Source organism: Schistocerca cancellata, chromosome 4 (assembly GCF_023864275.1).
Source record: "Schistocerca cancellata isolate TAMUIC-IGC-003103 chromosome 4, iqSchCanc2.1, whole genome shotgun sequence".
NCBI lineage: Eukaryota > Metazoa > Arthropoda > Insecta > Orthoptera > Acrididae > Schistocerca > Schistocerca cancellata.
In genome coordinates, this window is record NC_064629.1 from 778,578,070 (window position 1) to 778,600,430 (window position 22,361).

At 39.3% G+C, this 22,361-nt stretch overlaps 1 protein-coding gene across 1 annotated transcript in view; it reads right to left on the reverse strand.

Annotated features, from left to right (window-relative positions):
* LOC126184423 (ATP-dependent DNA helicase Q5-like) overlaps nt 1-22,361 on the reverse strand; it is a 179,010-nt gene that overhangs the window by 55,474 nt on the left and 101,175 nt on the right. The window lies entirely within an intron of this gene.

A 22,361-nucleotide genomic window follows, 5' to 3' on the forward strand; every position in this document is an offset into this window, starting at 1 on the left:
TTTGAATTTGATTCATGCTTTTAACAGTATTAACCAGTATCAACAAGCTACTCAGAGTACCATTACTTTAAAGCTTTCCATTGGACTAACTACAACTTTTGCAATAATTTTGTTGTTTGATCACCTTTGGTTTTTATGTATTAAAGCAGTCAATGCCCTCTGCACCTGCTGAGCTCAAACGCATTACTGCCAGTGACATTGTAGTTGACTTGGCACCTATTGTGAATTAAGCCTAAGATTATTAGAAGTTATTTGGTAGAGGATTGTTAATGAGCCACCAGGTAGCTCAATTTTAATCGGGAGCGTGTTGTAAGGGAATGGGTGAAGTAGGCAAGAGATCGTTCACCCTCCAGCGCGGTACACATATTTCCATCACCGCTGATTCCGCATTGCCGGGTTACTGCCCGCGCGAGTCAGCTAGCAACACAGAATAAAAGTGAGTATTTCTGTCGGCCGGGTGGCTGTTGTCATCAGACACCCTGCTGCATTGTCAGACACCGGGCTTCCATGTCACGTTCGGGTCAGTAGGCCACGAGGACACTGACCACTTCTGAGTATGTATGAAACGAGTTTCTAATAAAAGTTAAAGTAAATTATTTGACCGTGTTCAAATGTTGATCACTGGCTTGCCCTAAGACCCTCACGCCCACCCACCATCATCCTGACCAGTCAAATACCTTATATCACATACATAGATGTTGGAGTATACAGAAATCGTAGGGACTTATCTATTTTTAAGCAATCAATCTTGCACGTTAAACTCATAAATAAAAATTTACAAATACCAGAGCTAAGATCCATATCAGACGATGGAGTACCGATGCCGTACATCATTGTTCGAGATGAGGCACTTGGTATATCTGAAATTTTAATGCATCCATATGGAGGAAGAAGTTTAACAAACAGAAAAAGAATCTTTAACTGACTAATGTCTCAATGTACGCAGTTTGTGGAATGCACATTTGGCTCTGTGGCAAATAAATTGCAAATTTTTCATTGTCCAATGGATGTTGGAGAAGAATTTGCAATTGCCGTAGTAAAAGCATCCTGTGTTTTACATAGTTCTGTGCGAAATAGAGATGGCTATAAATTTGAAGATACACTGCATATCCCTCCACAACTGGAATCTTCCCCCAGATCCTACAAGCAATTGAGAGTCATCACCAATTTTGTTTCATGATGCAGACAAGGTCTGGTTGCCTCAACAAGTGCATAGAGACTGAAGGCAACCACATGCGGCCTCTATGAGACACGTTGCTTCCAACTCACTGTGTGGGGCCAGCAGGCTGCCTTGCAATCCGATGTGTTCTGATGGCTACTGCAGCCAGGAAATCCTAGCTGCCTAGTGTGTGGACTACAACGAACCATCACTGAGTTATTGGCTGCTGCAGCCTGACTGCATAGTGCATTACAGCCCTGATGACAGTGCCCCCTGATTCATTTAAAAACAACTTAAGTTACTTGGTAACAAACATAGGCCTGCAGTCAAACAACATCACCACGAGAGATGAATATTCACATATAGGAATGTATACCAATCACTACGATCAAATTTTAATCCCAATCGAGGTAACAGTTTAAATTAGTTGGCCTCAAAATAAAATGCTGTGTTTCAAATCATGCAAAAGAAGCATGACTGATATAGAGTTATTGTCATTATCAGTTTGTGTTAGTTTCGTTGACATGCTACAGCACTGCCCATCCATATTATTCTGTTAAAATTTTTAAACACTTTTCGTTCATTAGATCATTAACATAAGGAATGAAAAGTGTTTAAAAACTTTAACAGAATAATATGGCTGGGCAGTGCAGCAGCATGTCAATAAAATTTATACAAACTGATATTCTTTATGTTAATGCTCTCTCCCCCCCCCCCCCCCCCTCTTCCCACCCCATGAACCATGGACCTTGCCACTGGTGGCGTGGCTTGTGTGCCTCAGTGATACAGATAGCCATACCATAGGTGCAACTACATCATAGGGGTATCTGTTGAGAGGCCAGATGAACATGTGGTTCATGAAGAGGGCAGCAGCCTTTTCAGTAGTTGCAGGGGCAACAGTCCAGATGATTGACAGATCTGGCTTTATAACATCGACCAAATCGGCCTTGTTGTGCTGGTACTGCAAAGGTTGTAATGTGCAATAAGCTATTTGGACCATGTATATTCTCAAATTTATGATCATATCCTTTTTTCGATCCTATTTGAAATGTTTTAAACTCCGACTGTATAGTAGTATACATCATGCTAACACAATTAACCCTTGTGATTTAACAAACAAATTTCTTAAAATTACTGTAGTACAAAAAGATATATTTTTTCTGTAAATATATGTAATCATAATTGTTCTATTGTGATGTTGAGTAAATTTCATTTTTTGTAAATTATTTTCAATTTAATGTTCTATGTTTCGATCTTAGTATGAATATATCTTTCCTGATGTTCTTTGGAACAATGTTAACTGGGTGCAGTTGGCTTGCATGTGTGTGTGGCAGGAAAGAAAGAAGGAGAAATGTAAAGTTGTCTGGAGTTCCCTACAAATGGAATGTATTTCACTGAGTGAACATTGTAAATTTATGGCAGCAAGGCATCTAGGACCATTAAATACGAAAATCATGTACGAATCAATTTTGTCATCTACATTATTCTACAAACACATCAACCAATAAGGCTTCCAGACCTACAAGAGAACCTGGCCTCCAGACAGAAGAAATTCAAGCAACGGATTTAAGGAGATGCTCAAGAAACAAGATGGTCATTAAAGTGGTGCCATTGTGACCAGGATACTTGTACATTTGGATTTTTGACAGTGTTTATGTTTCAGGTGACCAAAAAACATAAAATTGCGTTGCAAAGTGGAAAGATTTTAAACCAAATATAGTTTGACATAGTATGTGTGGAGAACTTTTGGAATGATGCAACACTATGGACATACATGGTTGAAGAAGGTTGGAGCATTATTACTCAAGTTGACGCTACCTGCCCAATCCAGAACAATAATAAGCTAAGTACCAATTAAAACTTTTATTTTGGTATTTTATCAGTGCAGTGATGTGTGAATATTTTGATCTGTCTTTTCTTGCATTGATAACTTATTAACAAATTTACAAAAAAAAAGGATCATGGTCAAAAGAATGAAATAAATATGCCGAACCTACCAGCTTCAGCTAGTGACTTTAAACAGGACATAGCCAATAAAGACATGTTTCAGGATGTATTAGACAATAGTCAATGTAAGCAGTTAAATGGAGTCAGTGGAGACCCGGGATTCTTAGACAGTAGTGTGTTAGATTCGAGTCCAAACCATGAGAAACAAGAACAGTCACACATAAGGGAAACAATGTTGAGTGAGAAACCCAAACAATTAAATTTAAAAGACATGTTTAGTGAATTAATGTCATCAATGAAAGAAAATAGTGAAAAACTTGAAGAAAACTGTCAAAAATAGTGAAAACTTGAAAAGTCAATAGTCTCAGAATGTAATCTCATTAAAGCAGAGCTTAATGCGCAAATTTCAAATGTTAAAAAAGACCTAGTTGGTGTGTTTTCTCAAGTGAAAGCTACAGATGAACGTGTGAAAAACGTAGATGAGATGGTAGAGTCTTCAGAGTCCAAAATACAATCTTTAGAGATAAAAGAGAGGAATTAGACAAGGATATCAGATCTGAGATAGATGCTGTTGAAGTTAGATGTGAAGATGCTGTTGGAGACGCTAGTAAACAAGCTGTAACCTTTATAAACAAGCTAAATGAAAAAATAGACAGTGTTGCCTCAGATGTAGATGAAAAAGTTCAGAAGACAGCACAGACAACAGATTCAAATGTATCAGACTTATATAGTGATGTCACTATTATCAAAAAACAAGTACAACAGTTACAAGATGGGGCTTATCTAAAAACAATCTGTAATGTAGGACACCCAAACTTTCCTACTATGCTACTGAAGTGCTTCCCTGGTGACAAACATTTCCATCCAGGTGATTTTATACAACATTGCTGTGATAGTTTTCTCCCTGGTATGAGTGATGAATTAAAAATTGAGTTCATTAAATGATCATTAGAAGACAAAGCCTTGTCATAGGCCAACCTACTTGACTGTAGCAATTGATCCATAGATGAATTTGAAAAGTGTTTCTTGAAAATGTTGTGGTGTGACACTGAACAGGCAAGGAAGGATAAAGAGTGAGTTTTTAAATGGTCTGATTTGCAGGAAGCAGAGAAGGGGTATGAAAGAGTTTTGCAAAGACCAGATTATGAAACTTGCACACTTAGACCAACCTTTCAATGAATTAACTCAAATAGAAGCACTTATGAGAAGGCTACCAGAAAGAATTCAAATGGAGTTAGTTTATGGGCCAGATGATTCTGTAAACCAGTTCTTAAAATATGTAGAAAAGTTGGGCAGGGCGTATAACAGGTTTGGCCAATGTAGTACTGATTTCAGAAGGCCAAACTGAAGTAATCTCAATAATAATAGAAATAAAAATAATAATGACAGTTTTAACCAACGACATTACAACAGCACCCTGGGGAGAAATGGCAGGAATCCAAATAATTTTAGAAATTATCAGGATGTAAGACCAAACTGTGGGGACCAACAGTTTTATGAGAATAGAAATTCTGGGAACAGGAATGGTGATAGGAATTTTGAAAATAGAGGGGGTCAGTGGATAAATAATAACCAGTCCCTCCACATATGAGATTTAATGATAGTAGGGGTGATAGGATAAACTGAAATCCTCTCGGTTGGCGGTTCACAATCTGAGTAATATCCAATATGACGAGGTAAGGACCCAATACAACCCAGTGTGAAAATAGACAAAAAATAAGACAGGTTCAAAATAGGAATATTTTTCAGGTAAATAAAATATTAGCAGATGAAAGGTATTGGTACAAGTTTTGGCAAGGACATAACATGAATCATTCAAAGGAGGTAAACAATGAGTTTTGTCTGGAGAGTGGAGATTTAGAAAATCTGGTTAATCAGGAGCCTGCGAATGAGCATAGTAGCTGTAGTGAAAATAATATTCTTGAAAATCTATTTGAGCTGAAAGAGAATAATAATACCAAGGGTAATAGTGTAATTTACAGTTCTGTAAATGATGGTGGTATTGATAATGATGTTCAGAATTATGCACATGTTGATGATGCTGATTGTACTATTAGTGACTATAATGAGATAGAAGCTAATGATGATGGTGTTGGGGATGTGAAATATTTTGTTTATTTATAGGAAAAAGAGAAGTTGTGTTGTGATGATAATGATGGAGAATTTTCAGAATTAATTGAACTTAATGGTACAAAGGAGGTTTTTGCAGAACATTTAAGTTATCTAAAACCTGAATTATTACAATTGCTCAGCCATGCTCAAGGCTTAAGTGATGTTGAGGGAAAATGCAGCAAAGTACAGAACAAAACTCACTGTTATGATAAGGAAACGAGAGAGGGGATCCTCAATTTATGTGAAGTAGACAGTAACAGTAAGAAAGTAAGTAAACTTAGCAATCAGACAGCTATCCAGTTAATAAATAAGTAGGCTGACCTGAATAACGTTGATGAAATAGAACAAGACTTACTTACTGAACCTGTTGACCATAATACCCATGATAAGATCAAAAATCCTTACATTAATCTAAAAAATTGTAACTGGGTAGGGGGCTGCCTTTTGGATAGTGGTAGTCAGATCTCAGGCATTTCAGAAACTTTTAGTAAGGAACTTGGACAAAATCCTTACTACTTAGAAGCACCTTGTGTGGGAGTCACGGCCAGAGGAGCAACTGGCAAATATAGTAAACTAATTAAAGTCCAGGCTTACATATCTTTCCAAATTAGTGATGCTCCATTTACCCATGGGTTTCTTGTCATACTGGATTTGAATGAGCATGTAATTTTAGCGGCTGATTGGCTACATAAAACAAATGCAGTAATTAAATGGAAAAAGAAATCTCTGTTTATTTTAAGCCATAATAATAAAATTGTACAAACACCTTTCTTGCAGGAAGGAGGCACACCATTAAAAGGCAAGGAAAATAAATTAACTTGCATTGAACAGAAAGTTTTTACAACAGTGTGTGTGGAGGAGGGAGGTATAAATGATGACTTCAGACAGACTGTTAATGAAAAAGTCACAAATGCAAATGGTTTGGATGATGGACAGAAAAGTGAACTTAAATCCTTACTTTATGAGTGTATTATGATGTTTTTACTGATGTACCATGCTTAGTTAAGGATTCTGAATGTGAACTTAGGATGAAACCTCATACCTCATTTTTTTTTTTTTCAAAAACCATATGATGTTCCAATTTCTAAGAGAGAAGAAGTAGAAAAAAAGTTACAAAAACTTGAAAGATTTGGGATTATACAAAGGAGTAAAACTGAATACAACAACCCGATAGTCATTATTTCTAATAGATGTGAGGCTGTTAGAATTGTTCTGGACTCTCAGCTGTTGAGCATGTACATACAAAGAGAAAATGACTGCTCTGAAAATATGGCTGAACTCTTATATAAATTCAAGAGTGTAAAGCTAACGAGTACCCTAGATTTAACATCAGGTTTTCATCAAATACCTCTGTCACCAGAATTAAGAAAATGTACTACCTTCTTGTATTATCAGTACAAGGTTGTACCATTTAGTGTAACTGTGTAATTGGCTGAATTTATTAGAGCACTGGACAGTGTAATGGATGAAGAACTCAGATCTAAATTAACTATCTATGTAGATGACATTCTGGTATGTAACTCAAATTGGGATGATCATTACTGGTTGTGGGCAACACAAGAGATATTGAATTTAGTTGATGAAAGGAGGAAATATAAAAATGCAATAAATAAAGCAGGCAAAAGGGAATACAAAAATCTAAAAAATGAGACCAACAGGACGTGCAAAATGGCTAAGCAGGACTGGCTAGTGGACAAATGTAAGGATGTAGAAGCATATGACACTATGGGTAAGATGGATACTGTGTACAGGAAAACTGAACACACGTTTGGAGAAAAGAATTCAGATGGAAAACCAGTACAAAGCAAAGAAGGGAAAGCAGAAAGGTGGAAGGAGTATACAGAGTGTCTCTACAAGAGAGATGTAAAGGGTGATTATAATTAAAGTTAAACTTTCAAACTGCTGTAGAAATAACACCACTGGTCAGAATGACGTCAAACTGCCACAGAATATTATCAGAGGAGGAGGAACAAGTATGGCAGAAGAAAAATAAATAGTTACAAAACGTAGCATAGCAATAGATGGCACTGTGAGCATCATAATTTAATAGTGGTCAACTACAAATGACAAATGAATCATACAACAATGCCTAAGGTGTAGGTTTGATGTTAAACAAACTGTACTACTCAGTGTGCATGGGTGTACAGGGGTGACAGTGTTAGTTACATAAGCCCATCCACCATGGCAAGGTCATATCACATCAGATGCGAAAAATCAGTTTTTAATTGTCCTGATGCCAAAACCCACATAAAAAGTATCAATCACATTGGTTTTTAATTGTCCTGAGGAAAAAAACAACATAAAAAGCATCAATCAAAATCGAATTGGATTAATAATTTCCATGTAATGGGGCAAAACATGTACAATATGCTGTCCACTATTTTCTGCAACAAGTTGAAATTGACAAACAGCATGTTCCACAACTGATTGAAGTGTTTCCAGGGTCATGTTCAGAATGTGTTGCGCAATGCGAGCTTTCAATGCAGCTAAGTTTGCAATTGGAACACTGAACACAACATCTTTCAGATAGCCCCACACCCAGAAGTCACATGGATTAACATAAGGTGATTGGGACAGTGAGGCTGTAGGGAAATGGTGGCTGATAATTCTAGCATTTCTGAAACAGCACTTCAGCAGCTGCTTAACTGGATTTGCAATGTGCAGAGGCATGCCATCTTGCATTAAAATGATCCTATCCACACTGTTGGAGAACTGTAATGATGTGGTTGTGCAAAAGACACTCATAGCACTTACCAGTGATGGTACAGGTAACAGGAATGGAAGTAACTGTCTCTTCGAAAAAATATTGCCCTATGATAAATGATGCCATAAACTGGCACCACACAGCAACTTTTTCTGGATGGTACTGGTTGATTTGCATGTGGATTTTCCATTGCCCGTATTCTACAGTTCTGTGTATTGACATATCCTGTCAGATGGAAGTGGACTTTGTCTGTCCACAAAATCTTCCACAGCCAATCACTGTCCATCTCCATGCGAGAAAGAAATTCTGAAGCAAAGATCTATCTTGCTGGCAGGTCAACAGGAAACAACTTGTGCATGTGGGTAATGTTGAATGGATAGCAAAGAAGGATGTTTGGTAGGATTTTATGCACTGGTCTCACAGGTATGTCCAATGTTCGGGCAATTCTCCATGCACTACACGTTTGCACACCACCACTCGTATCCTCCTGCATTGCTGTGGTCACTGCTTCCACTGATGTCAAATCAATCATTTCCTCCCTCTACCAGGTTGAACACCAAAAGAACCTGTCTCTTCGAACATCCGAATCATATTCTCCAGACCCACAGTAATCATCGGACCAATGCCATTTTTCAAACCCTTCAGTGTCCAAAACTTCTGCAGAGCTATGTATGCACAGTCATAATTCTTGTAATACAGCTTTACCAGCCGATCCTGCATTGAGACAGTCATGGCAAATGCCGCAGACACAAAAGGAGGAAAAGCAGTGCACCCGGCATGTTTATACCAACTTCAGTGGGTCGTGTGCATGGTAAGTGTCTTCATTTACATATTCTGACACATACAGCGCCATTGACTGATCAATTTTCACACTATTTTTTTCTTCTGCTATACGTTTTCCTCTTTCTCTGATAATATTCTATCACAATTTGACATCATTCTGACCAGTGGTGTTATTTCTACAGTGGTTTCAAAGTTTAACTTTAATTATAACCACCCTGTACTTGAGGGCAATATTATGGGAATGGAAGAGTATCTAGAGGAAGATGAGAAGGGAGATGCAATACTGCATGAAGAATTTGACAAAGCACTGAAAGACTTAAAAGTTGAAACAAGGCTCAGGAGTAGACAACAATGCTTTAGAGCTACTGATAGCAAGTGATTAAAAAAAAGAAAGAAAAAGAACCAGATGTGAAAATTATTGAACTGTCAGTTTAATAAGTCATGGCTGCAAAATACTAATATGAATCCCTTACAGAAGAATGGAAAAACTGGTAGAAGCCAACCTCAGGGAAGATCAGTTTGGATTCTGGAGAAATGCAGGAACACGTGATGCAATACTGACCATACATCTTCTCATAGAAGATAGGCTAAGGAAGGCAAGCCTATGTTTATAGCATTTTTAGACTTAACGAAAGCTTTTGACAATGTTGTCTGGAATATTGTCTTTCAAATTCTAAAGGTTGCAGGGGTAAAATACAGAGAGCGAAAGGCTATTTACAATTTGTACAGAAACCAGATAGCAGTTATAAGAGTCGAGGGGTACAAAAGGGAAGCAGTCGTCAAGAAGGGAGTGAGACAGGGTTGTAACCTATCCCCAATGTTATTCAATCTGTATATTGAGCAAGCAGTAAAGGAAACAAAAGAAATTTTTTTTATTGGAATTAAAGTCCAGCAAGAAGAAATGAAAACTTTGAGGTTTGCTGATGACATTGTAATTCTATCAGAGACAGCAAAGGATTTGGAAGAGCAGTTCAATGGAATGAACAATATCTAGAGAGGAGGAATAAGAGCTGAACATCAGCAAAAGCAAAATGAGGGTAATGGCATGTAGTTGAATTAAACAGGTAATGCTGAGGGAATTAGATTACAAAATGAGACCCTTAAGATAGTAAATGAGTTTTTCTATTTGGGAAGCAAATTAACAGATGGTGGTTGAAGTAGGGAGGATATAAAATGTAGAGTGGCAATGGCAAGAAAAACATTTCTGAAGAAGAGAAATTCATTAACATTGAGTACAGATTTAAGAGTCAGAAAGTCCTGTCTGAAAGTATTTGTATGGAGTGTAGTCATGTATAGTTGAGTACAGATTTAAGAGTCAGAAAGTCCTGTCTGAAAGTATTTGTATGGAGTGTAGTCATGTATAGAAGTGAAACATGGACTACAAACAGTTTAGATAAGAAGAGAATAGATGCTTTTGAAATGTGGTGCCACAGAAGAATGCTGAAGAGTAGATGAGTATATCACATAATTAATGAGGAGGTACTGAACAGAATTGGGGAGAAAAGAAATTTGTGGTACAACTTGACTAAAAGAAGGGATCAGCTGGTAGGAAACATTCTGAGGCATCGAGGGATCACCAATTTAGTACTGGAACGAAGTGTGGTGAAGAGGTGTGGGGAGGGGGTAAAAAATCATAGAGAGACACCAAGAGATGAATACAGTAAGCAGATTCAGACATATGTACGTTACGGTAGTTAGTCAGAGATGAAGAGGCTTGCACAATATATGATAGCAAGGAAAGCTGTAATATCCTAATTAAGTCATATGATGAAGACAGCCTACAAAAAACAGATACAGATGTAATACAAGATTTAACACAATGGTTCAGTGCAAATAAGTTAATAATAAATTCTGAAAAAATCTGTGTCAGTCAATTTTCACACTTCACAGAAACTCCACCCAGCAATTACAGTTTCTAACATTGATGGAAAAACTGTCTCATCTGCGAATGAGACAAAATTTTTAGGTATATATATCCATGATAACCTGAAATGGGAGACAGACATGAATAATGTAAATCAAAAGTTAAATACACTTACATATGCTGTAAGAATGTTCTCACAAAATACAAGCGTGCACCAGTGGTTACAGTGTACCATGACAGTGTCCATTCACTACTGACGTATGGAATTATCTTTAGGGAGAACTCCATATGTAGCAGAAAAGCATTTAGGCTACAAAAAAAGACTGTTAGAATAATAACACATGCTAAATACAGAGACTCATGTAGACCAATATTTAAAGATTCAGTACACTGCCCCTTCCTTGTTTGTATACCTATAATGTACTAATCTTCATAAAAGTAAGCATACTACAAGAAGAAAACATCTTCAATCATAATTTTGGTTTCCATTCTCATGATACTAGACAGAAGCACTACCTGCATGTCAATTCAGTAAGCACCAACATTTGTCGGTGAAGAGTGTATCGTACTGGCATTATATTATATAACCACATGCCATTCTTTCTGAAACAGATATGTAATTTACTTAAATTTACAGTGAAATGAAAAGGGTAATTTCTTGACCACTGCTTCTATTCTGTTTCTGAGTTTTTGGAGCACCAAGAAAATACAGTTTAATTGATCGCATAATTATTCTTAACTATACTACCATATTCTTTCTATCATGTTATTGTTTTTATAATTATGTTAGCAGTATTCAACTTGTATTGACTGTTGCTTTGTAAATCACAATACATATAAATTTGTATGTAGTCTCAGTCAATTTTCATACTTCACAGAAGCTCCACCTGGCAATGTCAATTTCTTAATTTGATGCAAAAACTGTCTCATGTGCGAATGTGACAAAATTTTTTGGTATATATATATATTTGGTATATATATATATATATATATATATATATACACACACACTCCTGGAAATTGAAATAAGAACACCGTGAATTCATTGTCCCAGGAAGGGGAAACTTTATTGACACATTCCTGGGGTCAGATACATCACATGATCACACTGACAGAACCACAGGCACATAGACACAGGCAACAGAGCATGCACAATGTCGGCACTAGTACAGTGTATATCCACCTTTCGCAACAATGCAGCAATGCAGGCTGCTATTCTCCCATGGAGACGATCGTAGAGATGCTGGATGTAGTCCTGTGGAACGGCTTGCCATGCCATTTCCACCTGGCGCCTCAGTTGGACCAGCGTTCGTGCTGGACGTGCAGACCGCGTGAGACGACGCTTCATCCAGTCCCAAACATGCTCAATGGGGGACAGATCCGGAGATCTTGCTGGCCAGGGTAGTTGACTTACACCTTCTAGAGCACGTTGGGTGGCACGGGATACATGCGGACGTGCATTGTCCTGTTGGAACAGCAAGTTCCCTTGCCGGTCTAGGAATGGTAGAACGATGGGTTCGATGACGGTTTGGATGTACCGTGCACTATTCAGTGTCCCCTCGACGATCACCAGTGGTGTACGGCCAGTGTAGGAGATCGCTCCCCACACCATGATGCCGGGTGTTGGCCCTGTGTGCCTCGGTCGTATGCAGTCCTGATTGTGGCGCTCACCTGCACGGCACCAAACACGCATACGACCATCATTGGCATCAAGGCAGAAGCGACTCTCATCGCTGAAGACGACACATCTCCATTCCTCCCTCCATTCATGCCTGTCGCGACACCACTGGAGGCGGGCTGCACGATGTTGGGGCGTGAGCGGAAGACGGCCTAACGGTGTGCGGGACCGTAGCCCAGCTTCATGGAGACGGTTGCGAATGGTCCTCGCCGATACCCCAGGAGCAACAGTGTCCCTAATTTGCTGGGAAGTGGCGGTGCGGTCCCCTACGGCACTGCGTAGGATCCTACGGTCTTGGCGTGCATCCGTGCATCGCTGCGGTCCGGTCCCAGGTCGACGGGCACGTGCACCTTCCGCCGACCACTGGCGACAACATCGATGTACTGTGGAGACCTCACGCCCCACGTGTTGAGCAATTCGGCGGTACGTCCACCCGGCCTCCCGCATGCCCACTATACGCCCTCGCTCAAAGTCCGTCAACTGCACATACGGTTCACGTCCACGCTGTCGCGGCATGCTACCAGTGTTAAAGACTGCGATGGAGCTCCGTATGCCACGGCAAACTGGCTGACACTGATGGCGGCGGTGCACAAATGCTGCGCAGCTAGCGCCATTCGACGGCCAATACCGCGGTTCCTGGTGTGTCCGCTGTGCCGTGCGTGTGATCATTGCTTGTACAGCCCTCTCGCAGTGTCCGGAGCAAGTATGGTGGGTCTGACACACCGGTGTCAATGTGTTCTTTTTTCCATTTCCAGGAGTGTATATATATATATATATATATATATATATATAGATATATATATATATATATTGTCACATTCGCACATTTAACTTTTGATTTACGTTATTCATGTGTGTCTCGAATTTCATCTTGTCCTGGATATATATATATATATATATATATATATATATGGTTATAATAGAAGGAAACATTCCACGTAGGAAAAATATACCTAAAAACAAAGATGATGTGACTTCCAAATGAAAGTGCTGGCAGGTCGACAGACACACAAAAACGAACACAAACATACACACAAAATTCAAGCTTTCGCAACAAACTGTTGCCTCGCCAGGAAAGAGGGAAGGGGAGGGAAAGACGAAAGGATGTGGGTTTTAAGGGAGAGGGTAACTCTTTCCGCTCCCAGGACTGGAATGATTCCGTACGCTCTCCCTTAAAACCCACATCCTTTTGTCTTTCCCTCTCCTTCCCTCTTTCCTGATGAGGCAACAGTTTGTTGCGAAAGCTTGAATTTTGTGTGTATGTTTGTGTTCGTTTTTGTGTGTCTGTCGACCTGCCAGCACTTTCATTTGGTAAGTCACATCATCTTTGTTTATATATATAGGACAAGATGAAATTCGAGACACACATGAATAACGTAAATCAAAAGTTAAATACACTTATATATGCTGTAAGCATACTCTCACAAAATATAAGTCGTGCATCAGTGGTCACAATGTACTACGGCAGTATCCATTCACTACTGATGTATGGAATTATCTTAGGGAACTCCATATGTACCTGTATTTAAAGAGTCTCAGTATACTACCTCTTCCTTGTTTATATATCTACAATGTAGTACTGATCTTCATAAAGGTAAACATATTAAAAGAAGAAAATATCATCAAGCATAATTTTGATTTCCACTCTCATGATACCGGACAGGAGCACTATCTGCATATCATTCAGTGAGCACAAACATTTGTAAGGGAGGAGGGTATCATTCTTGCTTATGTTATATAACCACATGCCATCCTTTCTGAAACAGATACCAAATTTACTTAAATTTAAAGTGAAACTAAAAGGGTAATTGCTTGACCACTGCTTCTATTCTGTTTCTGTGTTTTTGGAGCATGAAGAAAGTACAGTGTAATTGATCACATAAGTATTCTTAATTATACTATTCTTTCTATCATCTTATTGTTTTAATAATTATGTTAGCAGTATTAATTTGTATTGACTGTTGTTCTGTAAATCACAAGACATATAAATTTGTATGTAGTTTATCATACCAAACTTATCCTATATCATTTGTACAAACTATGTATTTAATCACAATTCACACGATAAATAAAGAAATACAAATACAAGTACAAATTATACTGACCAAATGTTCATGATGATTTAGCTAGTATCATCTAGTATTCATCATCTAGTATTTATAGCAAACATAATGTTGAAAATGTAATAACAATATAGCTTGGCTAAAATAACATTGTGACTGAGTAGAATTTTACTATTGTTCTAAACATTCCACTAATATCATCATCATTACACCTAAAATATATAAAACAGACAGATTTTATGACTGACAGATGACAGTGGTGAAGGAAGCGGAGAGAGCATTTTCAGATGGCGTGCAGCACACTACATGCTCATGTGCTCCACAGTTGCATGTGTCCCCAAATAAAAACAAAATGTATACATATGTTGCAGTCATGTTCATCAGTTGTGGGGGAGTAATAATGGCATCAGCAGCAACAACTACATTGAATTTGATAAATATGTTACTGTAATAATTAATTACATGTTTAAGACTGAATAGCAACCATAGGATGTGTGTTAATTGCAAACAGTAAACCTCATGAAGCAATAAGTTAATTCCACTGAATTAATGTGAGAAAAAGTATGAATGAAGGTTACAACACTAACAGATGTACACCTCTTACATCAAATTGAGAATATCTTTACAGATTACTAATAGAAAAAGGTACTTGATATTGCAAGTAAGTTTCCTTGTCATGCTATTGTAAAAAGGAGTGTTTCCAGTTACAGAACAGGAAATCTTGTTAAAACTGGCACCGCAGACAGTGATTTGTCTGAGATTCTTCTGAATGGCTTGTCTAAAAGCTACTTTGAGTATACAGTTATATAACCAACTCATAAGGACAATGTTTTAGACTACCTAGTAGTTAACAGACCCAAACATTTTGATCACTTAATGTAGAGAAAGGCGTCAGTGAGTTAAAAATGTTAAGAAAGATATGAAAATGCTTTTCCTCAGCAACAGTGACAGGAAGAAAACTGCAAAGTACACCTCTAAGGATAACGATGTCGAATACAAATTGATCAAATTCAAAATTATCATATACCTTAAGCCGCATGTGCCACGCAGAGGGTTGTGAAGAATAGGAAAGACCCACTGTGGTTCAATAGTTGTGTTAGAAATTTTTTACAAAAGCAAAAGGAAATTATCACAGATTTAAGCAAAGTCAAAGTAAAGCTGACAAACAAATGCTGAATAAACCAAAACACACAAAAGAGAGCAACGCAAAAGCATTCATTGAATTTGAATGTAAGATTTTACCAATAAATCTTACTAAAATCCTAATACATTTTGATTGTATGTTCAGTCTGTAAATGCATCAAAATCATCCATTACATCACTTGGTGACCATACTGGACCAAAACATGACAGGGAGATGGCCAAAATACTGAATTAGGTCTTCCATCTTTCAAACACTGCATGAATGCGGAATTGGCAGATACTGAGATAAATGAACTAAGATCACTCACCACAGGCATGGCATCTGGAGCAGATGAGATAACTATGAAGTTCTATAGAGATTATGTGAAAGAAATATTTCCCTGTTTATCAGACATTTATCATAGATCCCTGGAGCAGCCAAGGGTACCAAACAATTGGGAAAAACTGAAGATCACGTCCATTCTCAAGACTGCACATAACTGTAGGCCTATATCACTGATGTCTATATGTCGTACAATTATAGCACATTTTATGCTCATGCATTATGACAGTACTGAAGAGCAAAAACCTCCTCTATAAAAATCAACATGAATCAAGAGGATGTCCTCATCAGGGAAAACAAAACTGGCAATTTACTGATTGTAGCATGGAATGTTAGATATCCTAGATAGGCATATATGTTTGAGAATTTAAAAAGGGGAATGGATAGATTGAAGTTAGATATAGTGGGAATTAGTCAAATGCAATGGCCTGAAGAACAGGCTTCTGGTCAGATTTGTACAGGGTTTAAACACAGAATCAAATAGGAGTAATGCAGAAGTAGGCCTAATAATAAATAAGAAAATAGTAATGTGGGTAAACTACTGTGAACAGAAAAGTTAATACATTACTGTAGCCAAAGAGACATGAAGCAAACACGCACCACAGTACTATGAGTTTGTATGCCCACTAGCTCCACAGACAAAGAAGATATTGAAGGAATGTATGATGAGATAAAGAAAATTATTCAGATTATTCAGGGAGATAAAGTTTTATTGTGATGAGTAACTCGAATTCAGCAATAGGAAAAGAAAAAAACAGGAGAAATAATAGGAAAATGTTGGGGTAAGAAATGAAAAAGGAAGCCACCTGGTACAATTCTGCACAGGGTATTATTTAATCATCGCTGACACTTGGTTTATAAATTGTGACAGCGTGTTGTGTATGTGGAAGAGATACATGGACAATGAGGCTTCAAACTGATTATACAGTGATAAGACAGATATCATGAAACCAGAGTTTAAACTGTAAGATATTTACAGGGACAGATGTGGACTATGAGCATAATTTTTGAACTACAGATTGAAACTGAAGAAATTGCAAAACAGTAGGAAATTAAGGATATGGGACCTGGACAAGTTGAAAGAACAAGAGATTGATGAGAATTTCAGAGGGAGCATTAAGCACAATAGATTGAAAGAAGGGAAAACAATACACGAGAAGATCAACTGATAGTTTAGGGAGATGAAATAGTAAAGGCAGAAGAGGATCACATATGTGAGAATAAAAGGCCTAGTAGATATTCTTAGGTAACACAGGTGACACTGAATTTAGCTGACAAAAGGAGAAAACATAAAAATGTAGCAAATGAAGCAACTGAAAGAGAACAAAGACATCTACAAAATGGGTCCGACACAAATGCAAACTCGCTAAGCAAGGAGGGCTACAGTACCAATGTAAGTGTGTACAAACATTTGTCACTAAGGGAGAGAAAGATGCTGTGTATAAGAAAAATAAAGAGATCTTTGGAAAAACAGAAGCAGCTGTATGAACATCAAGATGACAGGCGAGTACTAACAAAAGAAGGGAAAGCAGAAAGTTGGATGAAATACATAGAGGGTCCACATAAGCTAAACAGACTTGAGGACAATAAGCTAAACAAACTTATGGAAAATATTATACAAAATGAAGAAGAAGTAGGTGAAGATGAAATGGAAGATGTTGGCAAGTGGGGTATACTTAGCCCTCATGAGGTCCACTGAGGAGCTACTTGACTGAGAAATAATGGTGCCTGTCACAAAACAGACTATGGCAGGGAGAGTGATGTGCTGGCCATATGCTCCTCCTCCATATCCACATCCAGTGACGTCTATTAGCTGAGGATGACACAGCAGTCGGTAGGTACTGTTGGGCCTTCTGTGGCCTGTTCAGATAGAGAGAAAGAGAGAGAGATAGAGAGAGAGAAGTGCACAATTAAGCTGGTGACATAATAAAGACCAGTCAATGAACACCAAAAAGGTTGTGTACAGGAAACAATTTGTGTAGTCTCACATTTTTGTACAGTGATAGGAGGGAATGCCATGAACCACATACTAAAAATCCTGACCAGTTGTGGTTGAGTGTGGGGGTGGTTATGGGGCCACATTTGAAGATCACTTTCATACAAAAATTTATTCCAGTTCAAAATAAAACTGCAATAAATTTTCTTAAAAAAAATGCTTTATTCATTGTTTCTCTGGCAGTAATTGTTAGCACTTAGAGAGCAAGAGAACAGAAAAATCTAGTACGAAGTGCACGCGATGAAATTTAGGTCGTTTTTGTAGACCAATCTGATGTAATTTCCCTATGTGGCAGACCACAAGTACCCTGTATAATAATGTTCATCCTGACTTCCTCTGCAACAATGTGGTACATTGTAAACCATCATTGTTTACACCCTGTATAACAAACTTCTTGCAAAACTGGAGAAAAAGGAAAATTTGAAGTTTTTAATAGCATATCAATATCAATTTCATTAGAGATACATAATTAGCTCTGGCGTCCCACTTTACATTGCTGACAATCCAGACATGTCTGTGCCCACTTCCAACAGTCTCTCTTAATTCCTGGCCACACAAAATGCTCTGTCATTAACTTTACACTCGCTCGGGGTCCCGGATGAGCCAAACCATGTAACCCTTCGAATACTTCCCAGTGATAACTCTCTGGCACACAAGGTCTAGGCCATCCCTGTGAGGCATCACACCACAACTGTATTGTCTCACCTTCCAGACACAGTTTTTTTAACTTCAGCCCGGTGGGCATGCTCTGCCAAAAAACTTGCAGTTGTGCACCATCCTTCTGCTCTCTCACCATTGTAGCATAGTTCACTGAATACTTTATTGCCGCAACTCGTGAGAAGTAATCTGCCACCATATTCTCTGCCCCATTAATATGTCGTAAATCAGTAGTGAACTGGCTTATATATTCCAGTTGCCTGAATTGTTTATGTGACAAAGTATCCGTACGCTTGCAGAATGCAAAAGTGAGCGGTTTGTGATCTGTAAACAATGTAAATGGTCTGGCTTCCACGTAAGGCCGGAAATACCTTATGGCTTCATAAGCAGCCAGCAGCCCTCTATCATACACACTCCAATTCTGCTGTGGGTCTGTCAGTTTCTTGGAGAAGAATCCTAAAGGCATCCAGTGACCAGTAGTCCACTGATGCAACGCCACCTGACTTGCGTCAACAACAATAGCTAGCTTCGCATCTTTCTCTGGGTGAGCTAGTAAAACCGCTTGCTTTAGGCTTTCTTTGATCTGCTCAAATGCGCGCTACATGCTTGCTGTCCATTGTAGCTTCTGATTTTTCCCGGTGTTCATGCCCGCCAAAGCCTCTGTGAGTGGTGCTTGTAGAGCTGCAGCCCCTGGCAGATGTTTGCAGTAAAAATTTAAAACACCTAGGAACCTCCGCAACTGTTGCAAATCTAACAGGCAAGGCATCTGCTGTATAACCTCGACCTTCTCCTCCAAAGGACGGATGCCAGCTGCTGAGACTGTGTGACCCAGGTAAGTCACCCGACCTTTACGCAAACTGCATTTGGTATCATTCACCACTACACCATAAGTACATAGCCTCTTGAAAACTGTCCAGAGGTGCTCTTCGTGCAGGGCTGCTGTCACTGAGAACACCAGTATATCATCTAAATATGCAAAAGTGAAATCTAGCCCTTGCAGCACCTCATCGATGAAATGTTGCCATGTCTGTGCAGTGTTTTTTAAACCAAATGGCATGCATAAAAACTCGAAAAGACCGAAAGGCGTAGTGACTGCTGTCTTCGGTATGTCACTGTCAGCCACCAGTATTTGGTGGTATGCTTTTTTACAGTCAACTACACTGAAACATTCAGCTCCAGCCAATTTATTTCTAAAGTCATGAGTGTTAGGAACTGGATACTGATCAGGTATCGTACAAGCATTCAACAACCTATAATCACCACAAGGTCTCCAACTTCCATCTTTCTTCCACACTAAATGTAAAGGCGAGGCCCATGCACTATCAGATCTTCGTACCACTCCCATTTCCAACATCTCTTCAAACTCAGCTTTTGTGTCTGCAAATCTGTCTGGGGCCAACCTTCTCAGTCTGAGGGAGACCAGAGGCCCTGGCATGGTGTTTATGGGGTGAACTGTATGATGGGCCACCCTGGATATCGGCTGCGCTGACGGTTCTCTAAGTCAGCATACTTCTGTCACTCCAACTGAACCATGTATCTTCTCTGTGATTATCCCTACATGACCATGCATCACCTCTTTGGCCCTTCTAAGCTGTGATAACCGAATGTCCACTGCCATACCGAATGCATATAGAAAATCTGCTCCTAATATGCACTCTGCCCCATATGCAATGACAAAAGTGCAATGACAAATAATACTAGGTCCTAAATTCACTTCCTTGACACAACTGCCATACGTCATTATGGGCTGTTTATTTGCTGCCTTGAGGCAAAATGATGTGCTGTCACTGAGGGAAGTACATTTCCCCTTTGGCCACGTACTGACATCAGACCCCGTGTCCATCAAATAATAACACGAAGTCGTCACATCCTGAACATAAAGTCACAGAGATACCATTAATAAAGAAACATCTGTACTTACAGTCTCCATGTTATTTACGCGGAAAGCGTGAGTGCACGGTAGAATGCACTTTGAGGCTCGCTCCCCAAATCGTCAATGATACCAACACAACTGCTTCTTCTCGATATCTCCGCTGTCCTTATGTGTCGGCAGGACCTCCGAACCGGCAGCTCTCAATGCCTCCATCTGCCTCTGCAGCCTGTCTAGCTGCTCCTTGCGTTTTTGAAGTTGAGTACCAGTAATAGCGCATCGCTGCTTATTAATCGCTGCCACTTCGTATTCTTCCGTTGTCGCCTCCACCTTTGCTATACTGAGAGAATTTGTTGGTTCAAGCGTTGCATGAACCCTGTCGGCAAGTTGGAGTAGTGTTTGTATATTGTATCCATCATTCGCTGCCACAGCTGCTCTTACTGCAGACAGAAGCTGTGCTGCCCAAATGGAATAAAGTGTAGTGTTCGAAAATTCATTTTCCGTCATGATTCCATGCAAATGCCTCCAGTATTCAGAGGGAGTTCTGTCACCTCTATGTTCACCTCGCAACACCTGGCAGATTCTTTGACCTAGTGGTTTAGTAAGACGGTTTATTAAAAAGCCCTTCAATGTTGTATATTGCTGCGTTTCCGGTGGCTGTCTAATTATCTCTCCAACCAATATCACTGCCCTGGCATGCAGACTGTTTGCCGCTATCATGAACTTTTCCCCGTTGTCAGTTACCCGATCATGCATGAATGCCAGTCCTAACATGGAGAACCAAAGTTCCGGTTTATCGGCAAGGAAAGGCGGCAGGCATACTTTCATGCATTGTCCCAGCGATCCTCCTCTCATATATGTGTTCCGGCCGTGGATTTTGTGCTGGTAATATCACTGTCCTGCTCCGCTGAATCCATTCCGTGGTGTTGAACGTCATTCCATAACTCCCAAACCTGACCGCACAGCGTACCCTGCCAGTGTACTGATCGTGCTGTAGAGCTTCTGCCATTTGGCGTATGATGTAGTGTACCTTTGTTGTCCTTCTCCTCTGCCTCTTGCCATACATGTTCTTTCGACTTTGGGGTCACCACTTTGTAGCCACTATGTAGCTCCATTCTATTAATGATAGACTCGTTTGTATTCTTAATGTTCAACTTTATTCTGAAGCAATGAGCCAGACATTAACATAGAACACCTAAGACAAAACAAACACAAAGCAAAGAGTAAATGATTATGTGGACACTAGAGTCTTTGCCTCTGCCCCTGTACTGTGTACATGCAACTATTCGTATGCATGCTCCCACAATAGCATATCAATATCAGTTTCATTAGAGATACATTATTAGCTCTGGTGGACAATGGCAGAATGTAACTAGACCATCTATTACACCAAGGCTCACATGAAATGATTTATGAAAAACCATGAAAATCTAAATCAGGGGAGTCAAATGGGGATATCTATGTATTGTACAGGTGTCAGAAGTAATGTCCTAGTCACAATGGGAGAGTAGGGTGTCAGAACAGAGAGTTTCGAGATAAAAGAGTAAGATTAAGTAAGCTTTGACTATATTCTGGAAATATGGGTAAGATAAGGGCTTGTCAAGGCCTGACTGTGAGGGCGTCCACCAGTCTGGGTAATAGATGAATATAGGTATGGGAAGAGGGACAGAAGGTGGTTAACATTTGAACTAGAAGGAGGCGGTCCAGGAGAGCAGAGATGGGCAGACAGTGAGAATCCATCTGCACGGGCTGAATGTTGGAATCTCTGAGAGAGACTCGACTGGCCTCTGCTCCACAAGGCACTGCCAGCAGCCACCACATGACCTCATTCTTATAGCTCCTATTGATTGGCTGTGGTGGTGCATGCAGCTGGTTTATGCAGCAAAGTACAGAAAGTGGTGGCCTGATGCTGATGCCACAGTTATTCTAGGCATGTAGGCATTGTGGTACCTCATATCTGTAGCAGGTCACAGCTACAAATGTGAAAGAAAACTTTTAGATTCTCAATAAAGCATTACTGAGTTACTCTTGATAACCCAGACTGGCTAATATTGTTTGGACGA